We start from the raw sequence: 23501 nt of genomic DNA on the forward strand, positions 1-23501 counted from the left end.
CTGAATTTCCTGATATATGCATAGGTCTGGCATGATGAAATGCCAATAACGCCAGCATCCCTCTCGGTTGCGTTGAGTGCCCGGAGGGTGTGAAGCCACAAGAGACATTAAAAAAGGTTTACACAGGGTCATAATCTAAAGAGAAACCTTTGAGCGGGGCCCTGCTACACGTCTGCGCCTTTGTCTCCGTTGTGCCGTATCCTGGAAGGGTGTAGCACGATGTTCATCTATAAACAAAAGAAAAAACCCAGGTGAAAGACTTCGTGCGAAAAGTTGGTTATTCTTAATGAAACATGAAAATGTAATCTATTATTGTATTAATAGGGTCAAGCCGAACTATGGGCCTTTTTACATGCGGGCAGCCCCTAGCACCATCTATGAGGGTATATCCATCGACCCAAGCTCAGATTTATCTAGGCTTCTATAACTAGTGGTGCGCCAGACTCGTCTAACCGTGTCTGCGGTCTTGACGACCAGTCATTTATTCTGGTTTGGAGCGGCCGTTCAGTGTTTGGCTGCTAGAGCCGCCACATATTCTTCCGCATGTAAGGAACGCTCTGTATTTCCGCTAATTGTAATGACGCCACGTGGACCGGGCATCTTAAGTTTAAGATAAGCATAGTGCGGTACTGCATGGAAACGAGTGAAGGCCATTCTTTCGAGTAGTGCATGATAGCAACTTCGAAATGGAGCGATGTCGAAGATTAATTCTTCGCTTCGGAAGTTGTCGGGAGAACCGAATACAACTTCTAGTACTAGAGAGCCCGTGCAGCGGGCCTCTACGCCTGGTATTTCTCCTTTAAAGGTAGTATTGCTTTGGCTGATTCTTGACGGGTCTATCCCCATTGTGCAGACAGTGTCCTCATATATCATATTAAGACTACAGCCGCCATCCATAAGGACTCGGGTGAGATGATATCCGTCAATTATCGGGTCGAGCAGCAAGGCAGCCGATCCTCCGTGCTGAATACTAGTTGAATGATCCTTGCGATCAGAAGTGATCGGGCAGGCCGACCAAGGGTTGAACTTGGGGGCGACGGGCTGTACAGTGTATACGTCTCGGAGTGCGCATTTGCGTCTCCTCTTCGGTATGTGAGTTGCATAAATCATGTTCACTGTTTTGACCTCTGGTGGAAATTTTTTCTGTCCTCCAGTGTTCGGTTGGCGAGGTTCATCCTCGTATTCACTTGGTGTCTCCCTCCCCTTGTGTTCAGCATTTAGTTTGCTGGTATGCTTGAAGACCCAGCATTCCCTGTTGGTGTGATTTGCAGGATTTTCGGGGGTGCCATGAATCTGACATAATCTGTCTAGAATCTTATTTAGGCTAGACGGTCCATCTCTGCTTCCCTTAAATGGCTTTTTACGTTGACGGGGTTGAGAGCCCCTGAATCCAGCGTTGACTGCTGTGTTGTCTGGGCTGTCTTCATTATTTCGGTGCTTGTTTTTATTGCGTCGCGGCTTCCCATTGCCATCCCTCACTACGGATGTGCCTGGGTCACTGGTGCTGCTGCGGGCCAACCAGCTGTCCTCGCCCACACAGAAGCGGGTCATAAGGCTTGTTAGGGCTGCCATTGTCCTCGGCTTTTCTTGGCCGAGGTGTCTGGCAAGCCATTCATCTCGGATACTGTGCTTGAAAGCCGCTAAGGCTTGGCATCCTGGTAGTCGACGCTTTGATTCTTCTTAGTGAGAAATCTGTTCCAAAGCTTACGGGCTTACTCTCTGGGTTGTTGGATTATGTGACTTAAATCGTCTGCATCTGGAGGTTGGACATAGGTCCCTTGAAAATTGGCCTTGAAAGCATCCTCAAGTTCCTCCCAACTTCCAATTGAGTTTTTGGGGAGGCTTTTCAACCAATGCCAAGCTGGTCCTTTCAACTTGAGGGGCAGGTATTTAATGGCGTGGGGATCATCTCTGTGAGGCATGTGGATGTGAAGGATAAAGTCCTCAATCCAGACCCCAGGGTCTGTCGTTCCGTCGTATGCCTCTATATTCACAGGTTTAAATCCCTTTGGAAATTCATGATCCAGCACCTCATCGGTGAAGCACAACGGGGGTGCGGCACCCCTGTATTTGGATGTGTCGTGGCATGCTATGAACGGTGGTTGTGTTCGGTGTTGATTCCGAACTGGTATCCGATCAATATGATCGTTTTGGTGGCTGTGATCCTGCGCCGGAGCATGCTTCCTAGATCCATAGATGGACCTGGCCATACCGGCTTTTTTGTCCAGGAGCTCACGTAAATCATGTGCTGACTTGTGTGCGGCGTCATTAGCCGCCCTGTCGCGGCCACGGGGTGGTTGATCTGGTGGATCGGCCGTATTCTTTTTCGGCGGAATGGGCTCTATGGCCTCGTCGTCGAATTCGGGCAGCAGCTTGCGCTTTGAGTAGCTCTTTGTGTGGCGATCGCCATCGTATTTTTCTTCAGTGTCGAGCACTTTGTTCCATCTGCGGTTGAGCGTATCCTGCGCGGCCTTGAGCCTTTGTTTATGCTTCTTCAAACTTCTTGCTATGGAGATAAGCCTTCTATGGAGGTTCTCTTGTTCCAAGTGTTTTCCGGGATGATGAGTGCATCATCGTCCGGACTGTTCTCCTCTCCGGAGATAGGTTTATGAGTTTTACCCTTGGCATTTCTGTGATCGGACATCGGTTCCTGACTATGTTCACCGTCCCCTGGCTCATCCTGCTCCATCGCTGGGTCCATGGGGTCGTCGTTTCCTTTGGATTCGGCCGGGATATTATTCTTTCTTGCGTTGTTATCGCTGTTTTTGCTGAGTTGCGATTTGGAGCGGCACCTACGTCATCGCTTTTGTTGCTTCTCAAGGGGATTATCCTCCGTTGCATCCTTCCGTTCCTTGCCGTTATTTTCTTTGGGTGTATCCACCATGTATATATCATATGATGAGGTGGTTGTCCAGCACCCCGTGGGCGGTGGTTCCTGTTCATCTCAGCATTGTCGTCCATACCGTCGATGTCTTCGGAGTCGAAGTCAAGCGTGTCGGTTAAGTCATCGACAGTGTCTATTAAGTGGGTGATGGGTGGGGAACGAATTCCTTCGTCCTCCACTTCCCACTCGAGCCGGACATAGTTCGGCCAATAGTCTCCTGACAGAGAGAGAGATTTCAATGAATTTAGCACGTCACCCAAGGGTGAGTGCTGAAACATATCAGCGGAGGTAAACTCCATGATCGGTGCCCAATTAGAGTCGATAGGCACGGATGCGCGTGGTTCATATCCTACGATCGGAGACGAGTCCGAGGGTCCGGTGACACAGATTTCTTCGGAGGTGAAGTCTGTGTTCGGCTGTAACGTCGAGGAGTGTGCGGCCTCTGTGGAGGGGTCCATCCACCTGTCCTCAGATGGCACGATCTGCTCCGGATTAAAAGTCGGGGCAGCCGCAGGTGTGATTTCCTGAACACCGTCCGATAGCAGATCCAAGTCATGCTCATCGTGACTGTTCGGCATACCTGCCATGGTCTCGAATCCATCGAATATCAGATCTCCGTGGATGTCGGCGGTGCAGTTCAGGCTTCGAAACCTGACCTGATGGCCGAGAGCGTAGCTGTCGATCTGCTCTAGATGGACAAGCGAGTTGGCCCGCAGTACGAAGCCGCCGAATACAAAGATTTGTCCGGGGAGGAAAACCTCGCCCTGGATCGCATCGTTGCAGATGATTGAAAGAGCCATCAAGCCTTATCATGACGACACAGTGGAACTCTCGATGAAATCACCAATGTCAGTGTCAAAACTGCCGGATCTCAGGTAGGGGGTCCCGAACTATGCGTCTAAGGCTAATGGTAATCGAAGGCGGGGGACACAATGTTTACCCAGGTTCGGGCCCTCTCGATGGAGTTAATTCCTACTTCCTTCTTGATTGATCTTGATGATATGAGTATTACAAGAGTTGATCTACCACGAGATCGTAGAGGCTAAACCCTAGAAGCTAGCCTATGATTATGATTGTTGTTGTCCTACAGACTAAACCCCCCGGTTTATATAGACACCGGAGGGGGCTAGGGTTACACATAGTCAGTTATAGAGAAGGTGATCTACATATCCGAATTGCCAAGCTTGCCTTCCACGCAAAGGAGAGTCCCACCCAGACACAGGACGAAGTCTTCAATCTTGTATCTTCATAGTCCAACAGTCCGGCCAAAGTATATAGTCCGGCTATCCGAGGACCCCCTAATCTAGGACTCCCTCACCTATCAGTAATATACAATACTAGGAGTTGGCTTTTTCTTCAACTACAAGGGTCCGAACTAGGGTAAAACTTTGCTCGTATTACCATCTACCCTAGCAGTCAGGGATATCCTACCGAATGATATGATGAAATCATATCTGCCAACTACTAAGAGAGAGGTGTGTCTGGGGGGGGGGGCAATGTGTGCGAGAGAGGCCTAAAGATAATGTGCGTGTGGGAGACACGTAGGCACATATATGTGCGTATAGAGGGCTAGTAGAGACTGTGCGTGTGTATATATGCATGTGAGAGAAATAGTGTTTTCCAACTGAGATTAGTGAAAAGAGTGGTACATAGTAGTCAGAAAGAGAGAGAGAGAGAGAGAGAGAGAGAGAAACAGAGAGAGCATGTGCGTGAGACACCCCGACACCCCGAGAGAGATTGTGAGCATGTGTGAAAGAGAAATGCCGATGCATATAAAGTGTGTGCACTTATGCGTTAGATAGTGAGATATATAACGCGTTTGTGAGAACGGACCAAGGCTTAGTGCTTCTACGTGTAAAAGGCGGTTCTACGCATTAAATTAAAATATAAATGGCATTATTATTTTTGGATGAGATCATGAATTTTGCAAAATTGCGGATCGACGAAAATTGGTCTATCATACACCCATACTCTATTGAATTCTAGCATGTGCATGTGTTTATTTCATATTATCGATCCATAGAGTGAGAGCGGTTTGAAATACAGGCAATGGATGCTTTTGCAATTCATATATAAACATTAATTAGTGCACTCCATGTCGATAGTGTGAGGCACTTTATACACTTGCCACTTGCATGGATACATTCCAAATTGCTAGCTATGAAATAGAATACATGTCGAATTCAACATAAAGGGGGTTTCGAAGATTCGAATTGCTAGGAAGTGCATTCATCTATTTGAACCTGAGATAATGGCATTTGTAAATCAGATGTAAAAGGGGGCATCAATCTTTTTTGTGCGTTTCAACATGCTATATATATATTCATACGCATGTCTAACTTTTTTTTGCAACCAAGGAGATTATATCTGGAACCATGCATGAACTGAGGTAAGTTGCATATTTTTTAATATATACTCGTGTACAATGTATATTCAAATGTACACCCTCCATTCCAAAATAATCGTAGCTTTAGGATTTTCAAGAGTAAAGATTTGTGAATTTTGACAAATCCTGAAAGTTCAATTCAAGAGAACCGAAAATGTTAATGCTTCTGCTCCTAAATATTGAATGAAGCGCCAAATAGGTCTCTGGTCACCCGAAACCGCGTGAGACTAATGTTTGGTGGTAGGAAATTATTGTCCTGACTCTGGCCTGTGTAGCCTATCGGCCCGATGTCCAAAGGTCTAAACCGGGGTAGGTTTGTAACTTCACCAAGACACTAGTCTCAACCGCATCCGAGAAGCGTTCATACGCCGTGGGCGCCTAAACACCCATGCGCTCGGCCAAAATCTATCCCGCCCACATTTGGGACACCTGAGATTACTGTCCTACCCCAAACCCACAATATGTCCGAAATTTTAGATGGGGGCAAAGTTTGTACCTTTCCCCAAATTTCAAACAAGTGCGCCTCAAACCAAAACATTGTTCCCCCTTAGTTCCCGGCCTCCCTCCGTTTCCTCATTCATACTCCGTGGGCGCCAAAACGCCCTCTCCACCAGTCGCGAAACCCCAACCTCCACCGTCCTCTACCCCATAGCGGCCAATCCACCGCCGCCCTCCACCATCACACCGGAGCCGGTACCCTGACGTTGTCGTCCAACGCAACCACAACCACAACGTCCTCAAGGACTTAGCAGCTGAAGCCGAGGCAGAGCTGCCTCCACGACGCCGACACCGACGTGTGCCGTACCAGAACCACTCCGACCACGCCATCCTGCACCTCACTGCTGCCGCTCCACTGTCGCAACCGTCCACCGCATCGGAGTTGTTCCCGCTACGCCGTTGTTCGCCGCCTCGGATCTGGTTCCCCGCTACCGACAGACGGCCACCACACCACACTCAACAACTTGGCCATGGGTTTGCCCAAGGATCCATCATCCTCCACAACTTCTCGTTTCCAACAAACCACAAGAAGATCGTTGGAAAAACAGAAGGAGGACACAACACTGCCAGCAGAAAGAGGTACTCCTCTTCCCTTATTCGTGCAAATCTTACGTCTCTTCTCACACCATATTCATCCCACAAAAGAAACTAGTTCAACGCTTCTTACTGCACCTTCTTCATGATACTAAATTCACAAGGTTTCCTCCCTTTACTATTTCACCTTTGCTAGAGGTCAGTAGCCCGCCTGGATTTCAATTCAGGGTCAGTCAAACTGCAATTAGAAGAAGCAGCACCCGCTTAGGCGCGCGGAGCACCTAGTCCGCCAGTTCACCGGGGAAGCGGCGCATTGGTGTCTATCATAGGGGTGTGGGGCGCAAGAGCTGCTTGCACCCAATCTGGAGGTCGGCGGGGCTTGAATGGATGGCCGGGGGGTGGTGCCAAGCACGGCGGTGCGGTGAGGTCGAGGCGAGGGCGCAGGCAGGGGACTGGGCCAGTGGTCGCTGGTATTTCGAGGAAGATCGTCAACACTGACTGGCTGGAGGTAGATGAAGGCAATCTACCCGTTCTTTGTACATCGGACGGTGAAGAAAAAATTGACTGACCTATTTGTTTTCAGTCGACTGTTATTTTCATAGAATCCTATAGTAATTTTGTGTGCCATGCATGTTGGAGAGCTATCATATGTCTCCCATCATTTATTTCTCACCGACCTGCTATCTGCTACCTTTACACTATACTAATTGTGCACACACTTCACCCATACTCACACTATTGTTTTTTTTTATGCATGGGTACTTCAGACTCTGACGCAGTGTTGATGAATGCAAAAAAGAAAAGACAAAAGTCGCTCCACTGTAATTTGAAGATAAGCACTAAGCGTTTCAGCGCTCTAAAGGGTGCATTGTCAGCAGTTGGAGACAGTATACGTAGCTCTGCAGTTGATGATCTCAATTGCCACACACAACCATCCCAGATGCTTGCTGTCAAATGTGGTTGCATGTTGCATATGGTGTCTAGCTTGTATTGCTTCCAATTTGGTTAAATTGCATCTGCTTACTTTACACATTATACCTTTGATAATGACATGCCTTCTTGTTTTTGGTACATACTACATATGTCTATTAACCATGTTCATACGTCAAACTAATGCTCTTTTGTATCCCTCGTCAATCTCTTATGATGAGATAGTCACCCCAGTGGGTTACTGTGAGACGCCCTACTCGTTTAAAGAGTGCAGTGTCATCCTCCCCACATGATTCTCAATAAATAGCAAGGCTAAATGAAGATAGTCAATGTAGCTCTCTAGTTGATGACCGCAATTCCCCCACACCACCATCGCAGGTGCTTTCTCTTACTTGGCAGTGTGATATGTGGTTGCATGTGCATATGGTGTATACACTACAAAAAGATACACTTCCGTGATGATACGTGTTTGTCACAGTAGGTCGCATTTTTTGTCATGCATGTACATCCATGACAAATTTATGATAGAATCGAGATAGTCATACCTGTGCTGTCATAGAAGTGTTCCATGACATTACCAAAATTATCATCACGGAAGTGTCCACTTCCATGACGATAAATCGTGCGTCACAGAAGTGCTTTCTTCAAGGGTGACTGACACGTGCCTTCCACCGTAACGGAACGCTGTTAAGCTATCTGGTCGGATTTTGGATCCGATAACCCGTTAGTAGCCCCGACCAATGGGAAATTTCCACGTGTAAAATTCTGATTGGCCGAAGGGAATACCTGTCAGCTCATCAGTGGGCCAGATGTCGCCCGTCCATCGGAGGAGACATGCCTATGGTACGTTGACACATGGCTGGGACCAACAGAGGCCCATATAGGTTAAAAAGGCCGGCCCAGTCAAAGGCCCGTAGAACTTAATCAGGTACTAGTGGGCCAGCCCAATAACAGCCTGCTTAATAAAGGCCCATTTACAGCCCGAAACCAGATCTGGCCCGTTAATTGTTCGCCCAATATTTGGGCCCATTTATGGCCGAACCCAGATCGGGACTGTTAATTGTTCGCCCAATATTTGGGCCCATTTGTGGCCCGAAGCTAGATCTGGCCCGTTAATTGTTTGCCAAATATCCGGGCCCAACTACAGCCCAGTGACTTTCGGCCTGTTAGAGGCCTGATGTAGACATGGGCCCATTTCAGCCCGGTGTAACTTTCGGCCTGGGAATGGCCTGCGCTGCCCATGGGCCATATATGGTCCGACGGGACATCAGGCCCACTAACGGCCCGTGCTAAAGGTGGCAACAGTTAAGCCCAACGTGACTTTGGGCCTGTTAAAGGCATGTCGCATAATTCGGCCCATTGATGCCTGTACTAAGCTTTCGGCCTCTTAAAGGCCCATGATATTAGTGGGCCAACTAAGGCCCGAGATATGTTTCGGCCTGGTAACGGCCCGTGAGCTAACTGGGCCCATAACGGTCCGGTCTACATTTCGGCCTGCTGAAGGCCCGTCGACGACTAGTGAAAATTGAGGCCCAACATGCATTTTGGCCTGCTAAAGGCCCGTGGTTTCATCTCGGCCGTAACAGGCCAGTACAATATTCAGCTTGTTAATGGCCCAACGCTACCTGGGCCAAACTAAGTGCTGGGTCGACAAAAGGCCCAACTAAAATATAGGCCGGTGTAAGTTTGGGCCTGGCGCAATGTCTGAAGGCCCCAATCATTCGGGCCCAAGAAAGACGCAGGCCGGCCCAATTGTGGCCCGCTAAAAACCTGGCCCGTTATCGAATGTTTCGGCCCGATTGACTACATCTGATTTTTTCAGATAGCGAATGATGGAAGTAACTAGTAGGAATTAAGAACAAACCTACTCTATACAATAAAGAAATTACGGCATAGTAACTAAGAATAAACCTACACTATACAATAAAGGATTTAAGGTATATTACATCCACTGGGCATCGAAGTTCACCACCAGTGATCATAAAGCGCAACGAAGAAGCAGATTACAAAAACTGGGCACCATTGCAGCGTAACAAAATAATACTGAACCGAGACCACTTCCAAGACAGTTCAAGAAGGGTTAGCCTTGCGGGGGAACTGCTGCGCAAGCTGCTGAGCAAGGCTATGAGACCGGCCTAGCATGTCGGTCATAGCTTCCAGGTGTAGCTGTTTAGCGATGAGGTTCTCATTGGTGTTCTCCGCAATCTTTCTTAGAGATATGACTTCAAGTAGAAGTTGAGTTGCAGAATGCCTTTCTGCTAGAACTTGGGACTGAAGAAGTCGAACTAATTCAGACAACGAATTCTGTGAGCTTGTCTGACTGTTAGTCTCAAGTAACTTGAACACTGCATCAAGACAAGACTTTGGGGTTGTCTCGCTATCTTCAAGATGTTTTGCCTTCTTTGCTGCAATATATGTTGGGTTTGTCTCACAGCCTTCAGCAGACTTGTGCATGCCATCAGGCATATCACCCTGAAATAAAGCAGAGAGATGACAGGTTTTGCACGTGTATAAACAAAGATGATAACTGTTCTGTCAATTCTTTCCAATTTCAAAATAGAAAATAAAGAGTAAGTTCAAAATATCAATAGCATAATTTGGCATTGTTCATAATGCGGGGAGCTTCACCAAACTACTGGATTACCATGTCAACATAAAAAGCATAGATGAAGGGCAAAGAAAATCATTGTATCTATTTTGGATAATGTGCATGGCATGTTGTTCATATCATCAGCCACATCAGTAAGATAAAACAGGAGATGACAAGGTGCAAATGTGGGCTGCTTCACCACACACTGGATTATAGATCCACAAAACCAAGCATACATATAGGGAGTATTAAGTAATGTGCATTGTATGAATAAGAAATTTGGTTTTACAAGTAAAACTTAGAACTTATGGTTCTTACGAACACGCATTTTGGTAGAAACAACAAACTAAACAGCAGTAAACGATAGGGAGTATGAGCAAATTAAACAACAGTTGAGGATAAAGGCTTTAGAAGGACTGACTTACATTAACATTTAACACCGACTTTATAATGCCCTTCTCCATGTCAAGGGAAGGATAACTCAAGAATTTCAGCACAAAATCTTCTTCATAAGCATTGCATGTACTATACATTTTGTAGAGAGTAATTATAGATATGATAATACTGGAAGGGATAGAGGATAATGAAGATAAGATGCAGATTGATGCTACATAATAACCTACTAATCCCTAGAAGTACAAGCATTACAGGAAAAAATATACTGACAAGAGCAATGGGCTACACTTCAGCACTGGCATTGTCTGTGTATTCTACTTGTTGGTAAGATTAAATATAGATCTGATCTTTTTTAGTAAATGGTGGGCGAGGGAGATAAGATGCAGAATGCTACAAAATGAACCAATCCCTCTTCCCATAATACAAGAGTGTTTTGAACACTGGTGTACTATACAAAACGTTCTTATATTATGGGACGGAGGGAGTAGCTGTTAATGTAAGTACAGTGATAGACCACATTTAGTCCTTACAAGAGGACTGTAGAGCTAAACCTCTTCAAAAGCATTGGGTTGATTCTAAATTTGTGTAAGAGTCCATACGGATCTTATAATGTCCACCAAATGGACGATTACGAGGCTAACATGTGCAGTGATGCTACATAACCAAATAGCTATGAAAGTAAGTATGGTCATACAGGGCAAGAGGTACTCACAAGAGCAATACAGTGTGCAGTATAGTTGCGAGATTCTGTGGTCCCTTGAGAACGAATGTTCTTCTGCTAACAGTTTTCGTACAAGTGAGACATTAAGGCAAATGCAGAAATGTAGTTCAAATTGTGATGTGATATCATAGAAAGTACCTTACGCTGCAGCCGAGACCAATGTGTAAAAAGATTATTCCCGTCACCGTCTGATAAATGTAGCACCGGAGACTTTACAGAAATTTCGTTCAGAGGCTTTCCATCGAAGTGTGCTTGCCTCAGGTAGGAACGATACTTCATCAACAAGTGCTTGAAAAGCGCAACCAACTCTTGCTCATCATCACAATCCAGTTTGCTCCTCGCCTATTTATCTTGTGTCTTCTGTCAGCAGAAACATATGCAGTAATGACCATGAATAACATTAGTACATTACTTACGCGTAAGTTGCGGAGGAAGACTGGAAATTGTTCTGTGTCTGCGGTATAATCTTTCCATGAAGGAAAGATGCGCACAAAGTTCCTGACAACAACATAAGCTTCATCTTCTAAACAGGGAAGAAATGGAACAGGGGTCCTATTTGTTGCAATTGGGGCTCTCTCTGGTTCGAAAAGGGATTTGGCAACTGGATTTGGTGTACTCTTTGCTGGAATGGGGGTTTTGCGTCGTACAACTGGTGCTATGTCAACTGGCATAATCATACTGTTTGGTGCAGTTGTGGTCTGCTGAGTTGGGGCATCAGAAATGACTAGTGTAGTAGGGCTAGAGTCTGCTAGAGTTGGGGTATTTTGTGGGTCAGGTGATATTGCAACTACACCTAATGGGCTATTTGATTTATCAGGTGCCACTACCTTTTCCAAATACTTTGCTTGTGCTCCTCCATGATCAGCAATCGCCCTCTTCCTTTTGAACGTCTGATACACAAGAACAACATTTGAATAGATAAATATGGTATGATGACAGATGGAATATGTACTGAAAATGGATAGGCAGGGCGTATTCACACACACGATGTGTAAACTAAGCTAATGGCAGTTCAACAAAGTAGAAGCAATGTAAAAAATCAGTTGCAAGATATGTGCGAGCAATGTAACCTTGGAAAGTTAGAGCAAGTACCTTGATGGGTGAATAAGATAGGGCGTCTTCCTCTGACTCCTCCACTAGGGAGCTACATTGACTTAGGCCTCCCTCTAGCTCAAAATCACTGTTAGGATCATATTTTGAGCATGAATCTGTAGGTGGAGAGCATTTGCATTGCATTGCATTTCAGTCCCTTAATGCCAAGTTTGACAGCCATGGCATTGTTCTGCTTTATTCTTTTCATGCGCGCAAGCTCATAATCATTATGATGCTATTCAGAATCTGAGATTCAGGAAAACATAAAAAGTAGTCAGATTATCTATGAATGCATTGCGGATTCAACTCAGAGAGTGTCTCCCTATAAACCCCTGCATATGCAAAGTTAACCTCCCCAACCGTGCCGACACACACAGAAATACAAACCCCTTATGTCTCTATAACACGCAGGCACACATTTCAAAACTGAAGTAGGAATATTAGAATCATATGAAATTCGTATTTGAACAAATAAACTAAGCAATTATGAGTGGCGTAATGTTTAGCTTCAAGGATGGAGTGATGGTAGTGCGACACAAAGCAAGTAGGCAGATTGTATTCCATGTAAAAGATCGAAACCTATGTAAAAGCTAGAAATGACACTTTCTTTCTATACAATGCAGTGTTCGTTACCCACACATGATGGAAGAGATCACATAGAGAAATACTATTAACTCAGGTCTATGGTTCCAGTATTTAGAAACAGGGTGGTCCACCCTAAAAGAATATTGACAACAAATATGACAAGGCAAGCATAGAAGTAGTGAATCAGTCATTTACTTGTGAGCTTATTAGGACAAGTAAGAGACCGTCCAAAATCTTAATGAAGAAGTTTGTGTAGCACTTATTGTTTGCAACTAATCGACGTGAATAATTGGATATTATATGAAATGACTAAGAAAGACAAGTAAAATTGTCAACAAATCTGGCTTGCAGTAGTAATCTGGGTCAATGTCACTACGACCAACAATCCAAAATGACTAGTTTCTGTTCCGAGGGCCGGAATTTTGAAAACCCTGTGAACTTTAGAGGTACTAAAGATTACCGAAATACATCTGAACCATTAAGTGTAGGTAGCACTGAGCACACAACAAACCCTAATGACAGTCCTGCCTAATGAGTAATGAATCAATTAGAAAATGGGTGATGAGGAGTGGCTGCTGAGTGTTGAGGACATATCTCGGGATAAATCGGGTTGGCTTGGTGGGTGCTGCACGCCTGAGCCCTGAACGGACTGGGAAGGTAGGCACGGCGGCGTGCCCGGGCAGCGGTGACGCTGTTGGGCGAGCGGCTCCTAGCCTCCTATTAGTCCGGCGTCTCCTCCTAGAGTCATGTCGTCTTGGGACGGCAAGTCACCGGTGAGGCAGGCGGCTGGGGGTGAGTAGAGATCAGAAGCGCGCAGCAGAACAGAGGGGAATCGAGGCCTGGGACGACCCAAAATCCCAGGGTGGGCCGACCCACCTTGGGCACCCTGTAGAGATACACACCCGAGCGACGAACATGCATTTTCGAAACTAATTAAGGAACATTTAGCTAACCAATTAAACAGCTCTGTTCTAATAATATCAGATTCGTATTTGAACATCTAAGCTTGTTTAGCTTGATGCATGGAGCAGTGTTATTATGACACGAAGCACGTATTCTGATCGTATAGTGATCATAAAAGGGGGAAACTCTAAGCATATTTTTTTAGCAAAAGAGGGTTTCCCCTCCGATTTCTATTAAAGAAACCACCACGGAACCAACATGATCAATTAAACCCTAAGCATGATCAATTATACAGTATTATGGCTGTGCCATGGCAGATTTGAAGCTGCAAACCGAAGAAATGATTTTTAGCATCCATTGTTTGCTTTGAACTAAGAACTAAATTCTAAGAGCTGAAAAGAAAGTAGAGTAACCAAGTTCAGATCTATTTTCTGGTTGAGATCAAAAAGTTCAGGAGGTATGAAGTACCACCTCTCTTGCGACGCCGTGTAGGCATCGGGGGTGCGATGGCTGTCGGTGGTGTTGAAGCAGATCTGCGATGGTAGATGGGTGCATCGGGGGATAAGTCCCATTGCGGTGGAAGAGAAGGTCGTGTGAGCGGCCCCGGCAAAGAGGACGACGGCGCCTATGAATTGAGAGGACGCGATGCAAGGCTATTGGTCCGTCACTGTGGATGAGAAATGTCCATCTCTAGCAGTGGACGACGCAGTCTTGGTAGGCGCTCTGGGATGGTGGAGGACGGTGGCCATGGATGTGGTGGAGGATGGCGGCGATGGATGGGGTGGCGGACAGAGGCTGGTGTGGGGATGGGGTGTTCTAGCGTGGACGGTGTATGAATGGGAAAATGGAGGGAGAGGTATGGGGAACCATGTTTTTGGGATGCGCCTGTCTGAAATATGGGAAAGTTACAAACTTAGCCCCCGTTTAAAATTTGGACGTCTCGTCGGTTGGGGATAGGACGGTAATCTCGCATCTCGCCAATATTTGCCCAGAGCGATTTCGAGCGAGGAGAGGGTGGTTGGCGCCCATGGCTGGCGCCCACGGTGTATGAATGGGGCTGACAGGTAGGGCAGTTGTGTCACGTCTGAGTGAAGTTACAAACCTGCCCCAATTGAAAATATTTGCCTAGATCGATTTCGACCGAGTCGAGTTTGTTTTGCCGCCCACCGTGTATGAATGGGGAATGGAGGGAGAAACATAGGTCTTTCGCACGAGCTTGAATCAAATGTGTTTTGCCGCCCATGTTGGACGCCCACCATGTTGGAATGGGCTCAGAGGCGGTCATGTCACGTCTAATTGAAGTTACTAACCTACCCCTATTTAGAGCAGTGGAAATCGGGCTGATGGATTGTTTGTGTAATGGGTAGACAGTAATTTCCATCTCCCAAACACTTGGCTTCGGGCAACTGACGTGGGAGTGGACATTTTGTTGTTTCTTTCGAATTTTGGGACTATAAGCATCCACATTTACCCTGACAACTAAATTCGAATCCATTTTGTATTCCTATATGAATCTTTATAAATCATTCTATGTGTTTTTATATATCTTCAAAAGGACGACAAAGATGTATTCCACTATCATATATGAATATGGTTTACAAATGCCGATACTCAAATTCAGAAACTAGTATCCAGTTTAAGGTGAATTTGAATATTTGGAACACTTCATGTCCAACTCAAATGTGACACGCGGCATAATGTGTACTCCCATTTAGATATGTACACAAGCGATGTATCAAGATCCAAATACCGAGTCAATCAACCAAAATGTACAGAACTAACAGACATATAAACACTTATAGAGTATATGGATCAATAATATCAACTAACATACATAAGCCAGGCCGCTGTACTTTTTTTTGGCTACAACAGCATCTTTTTTTAGCCAACATCTTGGTCCTTTCCGATGCATGCCACTTATGGTCCATCTATACTACTACTATTGCTGAATGCACATTCAGCCCGACTGGCATATTTGTAGGTCTGGCACAACAATCCAAATGAAATGTCTCCGAGTCTTATCAATTAATACAGACTTGTGCTCAAATAAAATTACAAACCAAAAAACCAAAAAAACAATTATTACATGATCTCTAAAACAAATGGTTTGATTGATTACATGAACAGACAACACAAAGGTTATTCAACTATGGAAAGAACATTTCACCTATGATTTACCAAGTAGGAATTTAATTTCCTTTTTTTCCTTCAGGACCTTAACAATCTGGTCAGTCTCAGCTTGCTTCATTTTGAAATCCACCAAATATTTAATGGTTGTCTTGAGTACTGCTTGTGATTGTGCTGTTTGCTTCCTCAACATGTCAACTTCATCTCTAAGTGCAAAAGCAGAATCTCTTTCTACCACTAGTTTACCCTCAAGAGCATCAGCAGTTGGCAATTCATAATGCACGATTGGGCCGGTGCCACTGCTGTGGGATGATGCAACGTCCATGGGGACCTCGCTCTTTGATCTTGGGCTAACCTGTTTTGCCATTAAAGTTCCGATTGGATTCATAAAAGTTGAAGTTAGCAAAACATCTCAACTGGGAGTTATAACAGCAAACCAGTTAAACAATCAAGGAATTAAAGAGTTTCAATTGGATGCTGAAAAGTACTCCCTCCGTCCCATAATGTAAGATGTTTTTTAACACTATGCTAGTGTCAAAAACGTCCTATATTATGGGACGGAGGGAGTAGTTATTAACATCATTGTAACCCGCTGTTGCAGCAGCAAAGCAGTTAAACAAACAAGTAGATATTTAAGTTAAGGCAAACAGGTAATTCTTAACAGTAAGTATCAAACACATAGATAGGCGCAGTCTACAATATGATTAACAGGCTGTGCCATTATGTAATCAGTAGCAAACTAAATTAAGCCAAGCAACGTAATTGAACAATTTTGCAATAAGTGGCTAACTAAAATTCCGAGAAGCAGGTAACTGAACTTACGCTAGTTCTTTGTACAGGCACACTGCAACTTCTTTTTCGCTTACAAGGTTGTACAAAGGAGTCCATGGCATCAATTGCTTGGATACGGAGTCCCAATACTTCTTTCTTCCCACACTGCATGGGTAAGTCGAATGGTTAATCTGGTAAGATGGTGTGTCCTTGATATGTTATATGAGGACGTGTAGTCAGACTAGTTGTAGCCAAACACATCACACTGGCTTTTACTGTATATTTCATGCGATTACTTTTGGCATATCGAGATCTAAGCAATCTACAATAGGATGAAAAGACTGGCATCCTTCACATTATTGGCGAACTCAGTTCATAGAAACAAGCAACTCAACCATTCTATAGGTAAATCAAAAGCGCCACTGGAATATTTTTCACTATCCAATCATACACGCAAAAAGGGGCGATGCCACCATAGGGGCTGGTATGGGCGGCCGCCTCAGGTGGCTGGAAAGTGTGCACCTAGTTTGAGTCGTCCAGGTTGGCCCACGCTAGTTTTGTTCGCCCAACGCACGAGCAGGCAATGTAAAAAATGAAGAAAACTGTTTCAATCTGGATGGGCCAATAACATAAGTGCAAGGCAGGCCCTATAGCAGGCTCGCGGCCCAAACGAGCGCCTCCCATATCGATCGACACCAGGAAAAATCCCAATTCATTCGCTCCAGCCTCCAGTCAGGTTCGCTCCTAACCTAGCAGCGCTGGACAGACCGACACAGCACTTCCCCACGCCCTTGTTGGAGGGCGGTCGCCGGGCTTCAAGCGAACGAAAGGACAAGAAGATGAAGATCCAACCCTGGGTGTAGCCTGCATGGGAGGCAGCGGCGGCAGCACGGTCATCGCATCGAGCTTGCGCAAACGGACAGTCGCAGCTTGCAAGAGTAGCATGCGCAACGAGCAGGTACATCACATACCTTATTATATCTAATTCAACTCTTCAATTTATGGCCAATAGTTAAACCTGACGGTGTTGTAAAACTGCTTGTATGTAGGGAATCTATGAGAAAATGAAACCAATTTCTACTTATTTTATAACTCCCCCAATCAATACTGAACTGACTGAATCTGATGTATCTAATCAAGTTTCCGATGCAAACATACAAGCTCATGTTGTTCTTGAGCCTGAAGTGTCTAATGAACAGACTGCTAATGAAGGATTTGATGCAAACATTTTACATGCTCCTGGTGATGAACATATAGTGTCTAATGAGGGATCTAATGCAAGCATTTTGCAAGCTCATTGAAGGATTTAGTGTCTGATGATGATCTACTATGTTGAGAGAAAGAGATTTGCAGGCATTGATGACAAGCAAATTATAGTGCATTTTCATAGCTTGAGGAAACGTCGAGGCCATCCACCAGAAAGTCCCCGTATCATGACAACATAGCATAAATACTTCTCTAATCTGTTGTTTGAAACTATTGGCATACTTGTGCAGGATAGATATATTGATATGCACTTTGTGCACTGGTTATACATGCAATTACACTTCGATATTTTCAGCCAGAGAACGAATAATTCAAGTAGGTACAGATCAAGTTTATAGTCCTTGCACACCATGTTGCATTTTGTGTTTTTTGGTGCTTGCATCATTTAGTGTTTATAATCTGAACTACTTTGGATCATTAGCTGGTTTTCAAAGTGCATGTAGCTTCACATTTCTCAAGTTATGTTGATTTCCAGAGTGCAAGTGCCTTCGTATTTTTTAAGTTAAATGTTCGCCCCTGGTAACTGGAATTCGTGGATCAGCCACTGCATACAAATCATACACGAATGCCAGTACGAATAAAATGAAATGCAGGGACTTACGCTAGCTCGTTGTACATGCTCACTGTAGCTCTGCTTGCGCTTGGGATGTTCCATGTACAAGTCCATGTTACCACTTGCTTGGATGTGCAGGCCTTGTGCTCCTTGCATCACCCTCTGCATTTTTGACACGGCGAATGGTTGATCAAATAAGAGGAATCGACCTTGATGTTGTACCGGAGGAAAAATACTTACAAGGTAATACGGGTGTGCAGGATGTGTACCAGATCCCGTAGCCCCGTCATGCTTCGCTAAAAAATGGATTTGCTTGTTTCAGATGATATCTCCAGAAGAAATAAGAGTTAAAGTGAGAGTTGCATAGGCGTGTAAGCTAAGAGAGCAGTGAAAGGATATCCAAACATCATCGAAACAGTGCACAAGGGAGTGATGTGTGGATACCTAGTTCGGGCCGGCGTTCGGGCATGATCGCCTAGCTAGAGTGCGGGTCACTTCAGAGCCGTTGAGGGTGATGCGCTGGCGTTGGCTGGCCGCGCACGGATGCAGATCTTGAGTGGCAGCGGAGCACTACGATGCGGTGGACGAGACCGTTGGTGAAGCCCCAACGGCCTCGGGGGGCGGAGGTGCGACGATGTGCTCGGTGAAGTAGCCCCGGTGAGCTGGGAGATGGCGTTGGTGAAGCGCACCTAATGCGGTGGAACTCGGTATCTGTGAGGCACGTCAGTTGCGGCGGCCGACGTTGTCGGTGGATCACCCGGTGCGGTGGACGAGGGCATAGATGAGGTAGCTCCAGTGTGGTGGTGAAGCGCGACCGTCGTCTTCGTCGTCGTTGTCCGGCACAGAGGTGGGGAACGGTGGGGAAAGAGACAAGACAAGGGGCGATTCGAGGGATGGCGGCGAATTAGGGATTTGAGCAATCTGGGCGCGGAAGGGGACGGTGGAGAAGAGATATTTTGCAGGGCTAGAATTGGGGCCGCCAGATATTTCAATCCGAAACGTGGAAGCGCGAACTTATATTGTCATCGTCCTTTTTTGGGGGGGAGGGGGGTGGGTGGCTGGGTGCTATGCGTCCGTTCGACACACGTGACCACCCCGACAGGACTATGCTTCGGTGCCTTAAGGCACCTGCCTTTGTGTCCATGACATGTGGGCCCAACAGGTGGCTGGCCCACATGTCAGTCAACCAAGGGCAATTGCCTTTAAGGCACGGAAGCAGCGTCCACCCCGACACGACCCTGGTCTGCCTAGTGCACCTACATTTGAGAATGCAAACGAATCTTCTTTCGTTTGCAAACGAATCTGTATGTATTACCATGCCCGTGTTTTCCTTGCAATAATTAGTCATTCGAAACGAGATACTCCATCCGTTCACTTTTGTAAGTCATTTCAGACAACTTAAAATGAACTGTTTTGCACATTGTCTGAAATGTCTTCAAGGTCTTATAAAAGTGAACAGAGGGAGTAATATAAATTAATTAATGAGGAGTTATTTGAAAAAAATCGAAACGGTACCCACGCTAACGTGGATTAGAGTGTGTCACAGAATTAGTTATTTGAATTAGAGTGTGTGTCACATTGTTAGTTATTTGAATTAGAGTGTGTGTCACGTAGCGATCTCCAATTCTAACGTGGATTTCACATTTCACTGTATCCACGCTATTTTTTAATACAAATTCATATGTATATGATGAACACCATGGTAGTGAGAAAACTTTTGGATGGATTCAAACATATGACCTACAAAATAGCACAACAAATTGAGCCAATGTCAACTTTTCAAAACTTAGTATGGCACGAATTCGAAATAATTACCCGTATGCCTGGTCCTCGGTTCAAATCTTACAATGTACACCGAATTGAAACATCGATATTAAGTCTCGTACTATGTACATTCAAATGTTGTTTTTAGCCCCCCCCCCCCCCCCGCACGCACAAACGCTACATACTTCCTGTATCGGTCAATCTACCTCTCCTAACCACCTTAGCAAGCTATCAGTTTCCAACACACGTTCATTCTTTCTCTCCATGTTTCGATTTCTAAGTCTCTCAACTACACAACCCCTTTTTCCACTCATGTTACCAAATGTATTTACCTCACACACCCGCCATTGCACCCCATGCCGAGCTCTCTCTCTCTCCCCCCTCTCCCTCTCACCCTCTCGCGCTAAATACATGCACTGCCTATCTAGCCCCCAACCTCTCGTGCGCACGAACGCATGTTGTATATCTAGGTCACTCCCTCGAGACTGTCTCACTCTTTCTTCCGCACGATGGGCCACACTCGCTCAATCTCGCTCTCTTTATCTGGGTCTCGTTTAACCTCATTTTCTTTCACACCCAAATGATATATCTCCCTGTTCGGGCCTCGATCGACACACTCTATACTCTCTCACGCAAATTGTCTATCTAGGTCAGTCCATCCAAGCCGCCGCCACTCTTTCGACCTCATGGTGGGCCACGCTCACTCAATCTCTCTCTCTCTCTCTCTCTCTCTCTCTCTCTCTCTCTCTCTCTATCTCTATCTCTCTCTCTCTGTATGTCTCGATTTACCTCGCTCTTTCTCGGAAAAAAACGGTATATCATCATGTTTGAGACCAATTCGACCTATTCACATTGTATACTTCTCACGCACATCGTCTATCTAGGTCATTCTCTCCAACCCGTCTCACTCTTTCGATCGCACGGCGACCCTATGTGATTGGTTGACCTTGCTTCCTCCCACGCACAAAATATATCTACACGTCTATGACTGGATCATCTCTCAAGCTCTATCTTACAACCCTCACCCTTACCAAAAGCTCAATCGGACAATATCTCTCCGGAACATATATATTTGTTCAATGAATGTCGGACCACACTCACTTTGTCTCTCTATCTATGTCTCTCGATTGACCTCGCTTTCTCATACCGTATCTTCCACGCTTTGAAGCTACTACCTCTCCATCGCTCGCAAAGCCGGAGCTATTTACATTGCGAGGGGCACTGCAACCTTGGATTAATTTGTGTAGGCATTTATTCCGGTCGGTTTCGATTCTATTTTCGTAGCATTCGGCCCACAACTACTCCAAACGCCGTTGCAACCCACACAACTCCCCTAGTTGATTTCCCTCTGGCAAGGTCATCGCTCTCTCGCACGTCCTTTCTCGCCTTCAACGTTGCAACATGGTATTATTGAAAAAACTATGTTGTTCTCTTTAATTACTATAAATAAGCTACAAAACTACACACCGATAGTCCACTTGGAGTGGAACAAATTTCGACCCACAAATTAAAGTAACTACACACCGAGGGGCCCACATGTCATGAAACAAATTTGGACCCATATACAAATTAAAAAATAAAGGACAAGGATCGAACATGCGACCGGGCCTTCAAGCCGCACGTCAATAGGCAACATACGTAGAATAGCAATGTTTGTTGTACCCCCTTTGTTCACATAATGTTTTATATTACCACAGCCTAATTAATGGATAACATGTAATATTTTTTTAGTACTATTCGCCTTCAGTTACTGGTGGGTTCCATCTGTGCTCTCTTCCTCCTTCCCTTCTATGTTTAGACGCACGGGCAAACAGGAAGAACTCGCGGGCGATGTTGCCATTGACCATATCTGGACGCGTTCACAAGTCACGGCACCAGTTTCATGTACTAGCAGCACTAGTCAGTGTGTACGTGCAATGCACGTTAATTTGGAAGTATATTAAGTGCATGTGGATATTAACTACTATTTTTGGCATGAAACTAACTGCACGCTAAACGTGTTGAGCGCTTGACATTGAAGCAGTCTAGGTTGTTGGATGACAAGGAATACATGTGGCTTGATGACGTTTTATATTCGTGCCAAAAATTTAAGCTTATGTGAACAAAGGGGGTACAACTTTAAATCGTTCAAACCATACATTTCGTTCAGTCTGACTCCAACTTTAAATTATACGACGATCGATAAAAAATAAACAGAAATGATAAACGTTCGGATTTTAAGCTTGGCAATCCGAACGTTTATCATGGCAAATTTAGATTATGCGGCGGCTGTGGGGGCGCCTCGCGGTGGGAAGCGGCTACTCTGCCGTGCTCTGTGTGTCATCGGGCCACTGACCAACGGTGACGGCGGCATCTTGCGCCGTTGTTGGCGTACTCCTGGACGTTGGCCTACCTTCAACGAAGGCCAAAATGTTCTGGCCTTCGGAGCGAGTCAACTGGCGGGAGGAGGCGACTGGAGTTGGTGCAAGGAAGCGGTCGACGGCGGCCATCCATGCCACTGAGGGGGGCACTGGCACCCGCGCAGGGACATGCGCTGTCAATGGTGCGGCGGAGACATTCGTGTGCATGGGCACCGACATGGGCACGCACGTCAGTGCACGCGCAGGCGCATGCGCTGGCACGTGCACGGGTGCGTGAAAGTCAACGGGGACCTCGTGGAACCCCGTGGCATCAAGCTCGGCGACAATGTTCGGCTCCCAGCCCATCAATGCCACGCGGATGGGTGCTGGCACAGTCAGGGCGTCGGGAGCCAGAATGGGAGCGGGGACAGGCGCGACGTCTTCCCGCAAGGCCAGTTCAAGCTCGTCCCAAAGCGCCTTATGTTCTTGAGACTCCGGCTGGGTGTCTTCCTCATGAAACTGGAACACTAAGGGTAGATCATCGTGATGTGGCATGGCGTATGTTTAGGTCAGGCTAGTTGGAGGTAGACGACAGGAGAATCGGAGAGGAAGAGAGAGGATTGTAGCGATACCGGGTAGTGCGGGGTTGATTTTAAACTGCGGTGCCGGCGACATTAAAAGTGGGAGCAGTTGGGACGACGGTGGGAGGCGGAGCCTGGTCAAAGGGCTCGCCTCCCGGTGAGTCTGCACAGCGGTCTGCTCGCACGCATCCCTGACAGCCGGCGCAGCGGTCTGCTCGCACGCCTCCCGTCGACTCAGACGCTTGCTGGGACGGCACCTGCCGATGAGAAGCGGGGACTCGTGGCGGCACGTAAACGCCCACGGTTTCAATAGTGAAAGCGTTCGCCTTAACGTGACAGGTCTTTGTTCCAAAATACCTTGGCTCTTCATTTGTGCAACTTGTCATAAGCAGCTTGTCTTGAATTGAAGAAAAAAGTTATGAAATAATATTTGTGCCATATCACGTGACCATGCTCAGTTTCAAGAAGTTATGCTCACTTTTGGATTTTCTGAAATTTAAGATCCAGGATTCAAAACAATATCATAACCTGCATCATGCAATAAATTTTCAAGCCATACATATGTCCTGTTGTATTTCTTA

Source organism: Triticum aestivum, chromosome 6B, assembly GCF_018294505.1.
Source record: "Triticum aestivum cultivar Chinese Spring chromosome 6B, IWGSC CS RefSeq v2.1, whole genome shotgun sequence".
In the NCBI taxonomy this organism is placed as follows: domain Eukaryota; kingdom Viridiplantae; phylum Streptophyta; class Magnoliopsida; order Poales; family Poaceae; genus Triticum; species Triticum aestivum.